The following is a 7,811-nucleotide window of genomic DNA, read 5'->3' as shown; positions in this document are numbered from 1 at the left end:
CATTTTTAACCGGAAAACAGAGGTTAGTTAGTACTCGGCAAACCCTGCCCAGCATACACAGGATAACCAGATTGCCTCATGTAGGGATACAGAAGTTTCTCACTTGCAAGTACTGCTTTGCCTCTCGGATGCCAGCTGTGTGTGCTGAGAATTCAAATCCAGCCTGAGCAGGATCGACGGGAGCTGTTCTCTCAAATTTAATCCATTTCAGCTGTGCAAACCCACAACCTTCAGCAGAGGCTTTGGAGAACCAGCCAGGGCAAGCAGATTGCGCAGGTGGCTTTGTGCACACCAGTCCCACCTTCACTTGGGTCCCGGTGGTGGCTGTCACAGCGATGCGTATGCCTTCAAGACAAGGGGTTTGCCCTAGGATGCTCTGAAGGAAGAAGAGCATGCACGTAGGCTGCATGTACAGCCACTGCAATTAATGGCTCTGGTTGTGTGAGCACAGCTCAAGGTCAGCAAGTACATAAAATACATTTAGCAAAGCAGCTAAAACATAAAGGCTTGCCTGAAAAATAGATGGTTTATGTAGTTAGCTGCACACAGGTTTTCATACTCTGAATTCTACCAGCCTTCTTGTAAAGATCAAAAGGGAAAGATTGTGTGGGAAGGTTTTCAGTATCTTCAAGTCTTGTTTAATACAACAAGGAAAACATGGGGGTTTGTTATGTCTGTCGAATATTTTAAACCATAGGGGTTTATGTTGATACGTTTTGCTTAGTGTGCCAAATTAGGAAAAATAAACATACTATCCTAGAGTAATTGTTTCCTTCATTTTATTCCTTCCCAAATGAACTCCAGCATGACGGACCTGATTTCACAAAACATTTTCATTTTGCATGTATAAAGTGCAAGAGTTTATGGAGCTGGACTACTGAGAAATAATATTTTAACTGCAGGGCTAAAAGGAGGATAAAAATAGATGAAAATGGTTTAAGAAAAAAAGCAACACAAAGAACTCAGCCGTTCTGCCTACATGACTTGACCTTTGTGTGCACAGAGTGTTTTGCTTTGCTTTTTTGGATCTTCATGCAGATTTTTTTTTTTCTCTTACATTTCCTGGAATTAAATCCCAAGCTTTGACCCCAACTTCCTTTAATTAAATAGCCAGCTTTTACTCTTCCACTACACCAAAATTGTTATTGCTACCTACTGAACTGCACATTTACATTAGAAACGTTTTCCTGTCCAGAGAGAGTAACGCTGTTCTTCGTAACAGGCATTATCAATACTAGAGCTGTTAAGATCAGTCTGGTTAATTTGATTAGTCATTTCAATTGCCTAATAATGCCCTTGCAATCGTTGCAGTTAACGATAAAACGTGTTGGCCATTTCACAGCTGGTTACTAGAGCTGTGCTTTCCTCTGCCAGTTTTGCAGCTGCTCCGCGTTTTCAGACCAAACTGAGGTCAATCCTTATTTCTGATTAGATTACTTTCTTGGTTCGGAAGGATGTTTTTGCCCGGGCTCCAGCAGCCTGCAGAGAACAGCAGTAGCAGCAGCTTTTTGGAAGGACTTCACCAGCAGGCTCATACCCAGAGCTCTCAGCCAGCCCTTGCAGGTGTCGGCAGAAGGGAGAGCAAGGAGAGTGGGTGTGCATGATATGTACCATCTTACCCGATGGCAGCTCTGGGTTTTACAGAGGCTGGTAGACTTAACACAGCAGGAAGAAATCAAAGGTTTCACACCAGAAGAATAATTAACCCAAGGTTCACTAGGTGAAGGTCCCTTCCCCCCCACCCTGCTTTTTGAATGGACCTGAAGCCCTCACAGGTCCTCAGAGGAGATTTCTGTTTAACAACAACATTATCTTGAAATTACGTAATGCCTTATCAGGCAGCACATCTCAGTGCACCAGCAATAACAATGATTTAACTACAACTCTGGGAATTTCGTTAGGAGAGAGCTGGAGCTTATCAAGCACTAACCCTCCACTGCCTTGCACAGGGGCAAGGGGAGGAAAGGTGGACGCTCTGGAGCAGGTAGCACAAAGCCCCAGCCTTGCCCTGTTCAGATAGAGGGTTTGTTCTTCTAGAGAGACCCCTGTGCTCTTTTGCAGGGGAGAGCACAAAAGAGGACCCCTTTTTGCATGACCTTGATCAAAATGGCAGCAAGGATGAGCTTGGAGTCTTGTTATCCTGCGCCTTTAGCCCTTGAAAAGCCCTTCTTTTCAAAATCGGATTGTTAGCATCACATACTATAGAAAAAGCACTATTGTGCTTGTCACCTGATAGGAATATTTGGGGTGTATTTACAAAGCGTACCTCAGTAATGAAGTCTCCGGAAGACAAATGTATATCTAACATGCTATTTTCTGGCCTGCTTGTTGTCCTTCAACGGGTTCCTTGGCTCATCTTCCGAGCCTCAAGGCTCTTTAAATACTGCAGTCAGTTACTACTGCTTCATTCTTCACATCAAGTTTCGTTAGTGGGATTTGGGGTTGGTTTCCAGTGTTTGGGTTTTTTTTCATTTTGGCCCCTCTCCTTTTGCTCCGCTGCTCTGGGTACTGAGAACCACAGGAGCAGTGGCCCATTTTCCACAGTGGCTTTTCTTTTATCCATCACCTTTGTCTGAGGGCCTGGTACAAAATTGCTTCTAATTACCTGACGTTTATTCTTCTGTTCTTCAAACCTTAACTAATTCACTAATCATATAGTGATGAATGAGATTTTAAAATTAAACACTGACATCTTTAAGGATTTATACAGAACTGTGAAGGAAGGTTCCCAGATAGTAAATACAATGCTGTGTGAAGACAAAAAAACCCCATAAATTAAAGCTGGTCTGTATTAATGGGAAGCAGTAAAAATGAAGGCACAGTGAGATGTTACGTCATGAATATGGGTAGCATCTTATCACAGTTAGTGTCTTCCTGCAACAGACCCCCTTGACAGCACGAAAACAGCACTGTCATGTGCAGAATTTAATTTAGCTTCTGATGTGTAATTGCTGGGAGTCTGTGGGGCAGGCAGGGAGGTGGCCAAGTGCTGCTGTACTGAGCAGATTCAGAGTTCACAGTATTTGCAATGGAATATTTGCTCCTTGGGAAATGGCAGGGCAGATTTCTACCGCTTGTTCAGTGAGATAAATTCAATTATTCTAGCTAATTTAAAAGCCATCAATAAAAAGTTTGATGACCGGCTACCAAACTTGCTAGTTAATATTTGTATAGATGACAGCTATTTGAACATAACATCAAGCCTATCACCAAACCTACAGTTGTCATTGCACTTTACCAGCATTTTGGGTAAACTTGCTCCCTTTAATGAGATAACTGGCATTTGAGCTTATCTTTTAAACGCCATTGCTGTTCATTATTAATGGCAATGTAATTTAAACGCAGTATCACCCAATACTGTACAAGCATAGAGGGAGACAGAATCTCTGCATCATGTACAGCAGTTATGAGCAACCTTTCCAAACAGTGTTTTACTGGGATCTATGTTTGACTGCAATCAGTGGTAATATTTTTTCTTTCATGTATAGGTACAGACTTGCAAAGTAACAGTTACAGGAAGAATTTGCACACTGAACTTTATGATCATTGCCAAAGAAAGTGAGATATGTGTAACATACCCACCATACCTTCTGTTTTAAATCACAACTGCCACGTTAGAAACTCACATTTGGCATCCTATCCTGATCAATAGGAATTGCACTATATCCCATAACAGCTTAGAGCAGTTTAGTACACAGTTAGGTGATGTATATCAATGAAATGAAAAATGGGCTTAACATGCCTGGTTTTGGTTCTCTGAGTCATGAAGAGATGTTTAACAGACATAGGTGACAACAACAACCTTTAGAGCCCGATCATTTTCTGGTTACACTAAAAGCAAATGCCACAGGAGCTAAGGGGAAGTGGCACAGGAGCGCAGTCTCAATTTTAAAGGTAAACTAAAGCTGGTTGTTTAACTTCTAAACAGTTTGCTGTGTTTAGACTGCTGTTATGAGACATTATGCCATTTTTGAAAGGAACTGCATCAAAAGAAAAAAGCTCCTTCTTGCCTATGTTTCTGAGCAAAGTCCTTTCTAAAATAAATCTTAAGGACTTTGACATTATGGCTCACACTTAATTGGATTTGCAAGACACGCGTAAATATGATGAGAATTACATCATGAACAGGCACCAAGGATGGGGTATAGTAGATGCTATCTACCTATCTTGGCAAAATTGCAAAATCCTAATCTTTGATGTGATTTCTATTAAAAAGAAAACCTGCTCCTGAATTACTTTTCATAGCCAGCTCTTCCCATGCAACAATAAAGCCAGCAGCACTTTCCAAGAACATCCACCTCTGCCTCCTGCAGTAACATCTCTGCTTAAACACTACTGACACAAGTAGGCTGAAGAACAGAAGATGCTGGGCTAGGTACATCTGAGAGACACCTTCTTTTTCCCTGAATTAGGTGGCTGCTTTTAGGGAATTACAGACCAGTCAGTCTCATGTCTGTGCTTGGCAAAATCTTGGAGCATCATATTTGAAAAATCATGGCAGTCAGGTGAAGTCCCCGACGACTGGAAAAAGGGAAATATAACCCCCATTTTCAAGAAGGGGAAAATGGAAGACCTGGGGAATTACAGACGAGTCAGTCTCACCTCTGTGCCTGGTAAAATCTTGGAGCACATTCTCCTGGACGGCATGCTAAGGCACATGAAAAACAACAAGGTGCTTGGTGACAGCCAGCATGGCTTCACTAAGGGGAAATCCTGCCTGACCATTTTGGTGGCCTTCTATGATGGGGCTACAGAACTGATGGACAGGGGTAGAGCAGTTGACGTCATCTACCTGGACTTGTGCAAAGCGTCCGATACTGTCCCACACGACATCCTTGTCTCTAAATTGGAGAGACACCAGTTTGATAGGTGGACCACTCGGTGGATAAAGAACTGGTGGATGGCCCTATGCAAAGAGTTGTGGTCAATGGCTCAATGTTCAGCTGGAAACCAGTAACGAGTGGTGTCCCTCAGGGATCGGTGTTGGGACCGGTCTTGTTTAACATCTTCATCGCTGACATGGACAGTGGGATTGAGTGCGCCCTCAGCAAGTTTGCCGATGACACCAAGCTGTGTCATTCGGTCAATACGCTGGAGGGAAGGGATGCCACCCAGAGGGACCTTGACACGCTTGTGAGGTGGGCTGATGCCAACCTTATGAAGTTCAACCATGCCAAGTGCAAAGTCCTACACCTGGGTTGGAGCAATCCCAGGCACAGCTACAGACTGGGCAGAGAAGAGATTCAGAGCGGCCCTGCAGAGAAGGACTTGGGGGTGTTGGTCAATGAGAAAATGAACATGAGCCGGCTTCAGTGTGCGCTCGCAGCCCAGAAAGCCAACCGTATCCTGGGCTGCATCAAAAGGAGCGTGACCAGCAGGTTGAAGGAGGTGATCCTGCCCCTCTACTCTGCTCTTGTGAGACCTCACCTGGAGTATTGTGTGCAGTTCTGGTGTCCTCAACATTAAAAGGACATGGAACTGTTGGAACAAGTCCAGAGAAGGGCCACGAGGATGATCAGGGTCTGGAGCACCTCCCATATGAAGATAGGCTGAGGAAGTTGGGGCTGTTCAGCCTGGAGAAGAGAAGGCTGCGTGGAGACCTCATAGCAGCCTTTCAGTATCTGAAGCGGGGCTATAGGGATGCTGGGGAGGGACTCTTCGTCAGGGACTGTAGTGACAGGACAAGGGGTAAAGGGTTAAAACTTAAACAGGGGAAGTTTAGATTGGATATAAGGAGGAAATTCTTTCCTGTTAGGGTGGTGAGGCACTGGAATTGGTTGCCCAGGGAGGTTGTGAGTGCTCCATCCCTGGCGGTGTTCAAGGCCAGGTTGGATGAGGCCTTGGGTGGGATGGTTTAGTGTGAGGTGTCCCTGCCCATAGCAGGGGGGTTGGAACTTGATGATCTTAAGGTCCTTTCCAACCCTAACTATTCTATGATTCTAGGTTCTGGCAGCTATTCTTGTTTTCATGTCAAGAACTATCTCATTCCTATTTTTTTCCAAGCTTTCACCTTTACCTTATTATTCATTTAATAAACACCACTGAACTCCTCTCATACTTTCAAACACAATTTTTCAGGCATTTCTGGCACTACAGTTGTGCCAAGGAAGGACTGATCTTTCCATCTCATCTCCTGCATGCCTGAAGATGGAGGCTGAAAAGGATTAGAAAACAAAGTGTGCTATATAGAAAGGGAAAATCCAGAGCTACCCGAATTTCTTTTATGATCACTGTCACATAGATTGCTAGATTTGACCAAAACTGAGGCTTACCTTCTGTGAGCTTCCTGAGGTGCAAGAACATGAACAAGGTTCTGGTCATACTCACGCTCTCTGGGGATTGTGGTTGCTCAGGGTGTTGGGGTTTGTGCTGACACTCAGAGCGAGCAATTTCAAAATAGGCAAGTGACTAAAGTAGTTTTAACTGCAGAAGGGCATTTGCAGCTGGTCTGAATGTATTTCAATACCAGATTTTTTACGAGGTTTCTTATTACTCATGTACACACCAGCACATCCCATCAGAAGAGGCTTCTAGTGCAAGATCAGTTATTAATAAAATTACTAAAATACTAGGAAATTTCAAAGTTCCTTGCACTTCAGCTCAGATGTAAGACCTGCATACCCTAAGTTACATTTTTAAGAGTCCCACATATGAAACACAATATGGTTTTGATTGCTTGTTTTATTAAGTGAAATGAACAGGCTAATTAAAGAAATTCCAGGAAGTTTCTGCTTTCTGTCTCCTAGGGACAAGCCTCAAGTATCAAAGGAGATAATACTGATGGCTATAAAACACCCAAATGTGTTTATACTGGCTGTAAAATCCAGCTTATAGCTTCTATTTAACTTTCATAATATTTCCTTTTTATACCATGCTTAGAAATACATATTAAGGAATTATTTGAAGTAGTCCTTGTATATATTTGAAAAAAAATGGTAATTGGAAGTTAAAAAACAGAAGGCAAGCCACTGGCAAAATAGTCTTAGGAATAAACTGTTATGATTTCATCTATAAACACTCAAAGAAAGAGCAGGCTAACCATCAAAAAAAAGTCTGCAAGATACGTCTAGTTCTGACTTCCAAAATGTCTTTAACCTTGAGCAGGTGGTCTCCTACTTGGAGCCATAAGCTGTGCCACAGCATTGCTCTTGGTGGTTCTTCGTGCAGTCAGTTGAGGTTTCTAAACCCCTGCATGGCTTTGAAGAATTGCTGAAGAAATTAAACCTTCTCATAAGCAACCCAAACCTGCCATTCTGAAGGGCTATGTAGAACCCACATGCTCTTAATGCAGTTATTTGATTTTCTAATACGAGAGCCTGACAGTGATTTCTGCCTTCTTAGAGAAGTCAATGTACATGTTACTGAAGCCAGTCAAACAATGATTTTAATGAGGGCATTAGTCATCCCATGCAGCTTGCTTCTCAGAGCTGCATCTTCAGGGACACTTAGGGTTCTTCGAAAGACCATCCAAGTTTTAGAAACATTTAAGGGTATTGTAAATCTCAGTAATGTGCTTTATATGAACAAAGGTGTATGGACCCTGGAAAGGCAAACTGCATCAGATTTGAAGCCGAATTTTACGTGATAATTTAGAAAATGGACTATATGAATAAGAATTGACCTTTGGTAATGTTCTGAGAATTTCCTGCTGTATAGACATACACAGTCTTATTATCAAGTGCCTTTTTAGAAAGAGCTTTCATGACCTGAAGATACTCCTAAGTCCAAGTCTTGAAGTGTTGAGATAGCAGCAGCACTGGATAACTAATTTGCAGTTCAACGAATCTCTAAGAGATGTGTGTTTTCTTTCA

Source organism: Lathamus discolor, chromosome 3, assembly GCF_037157495.1.
Source record: "Lathamus discolor isolate bLatDis1 chromosome 3, bLatDis1.hap1, whole genome shotgun sequence".
Taxonomy (NCBI): Eukaryota; Metazoa; Chordata; class Aves; order Psittaciformes; family Psittacidae; genus Lathamus; species Lathamus discolor.
Note: the sequence above shows the minus strand (reverse complement) of the source record.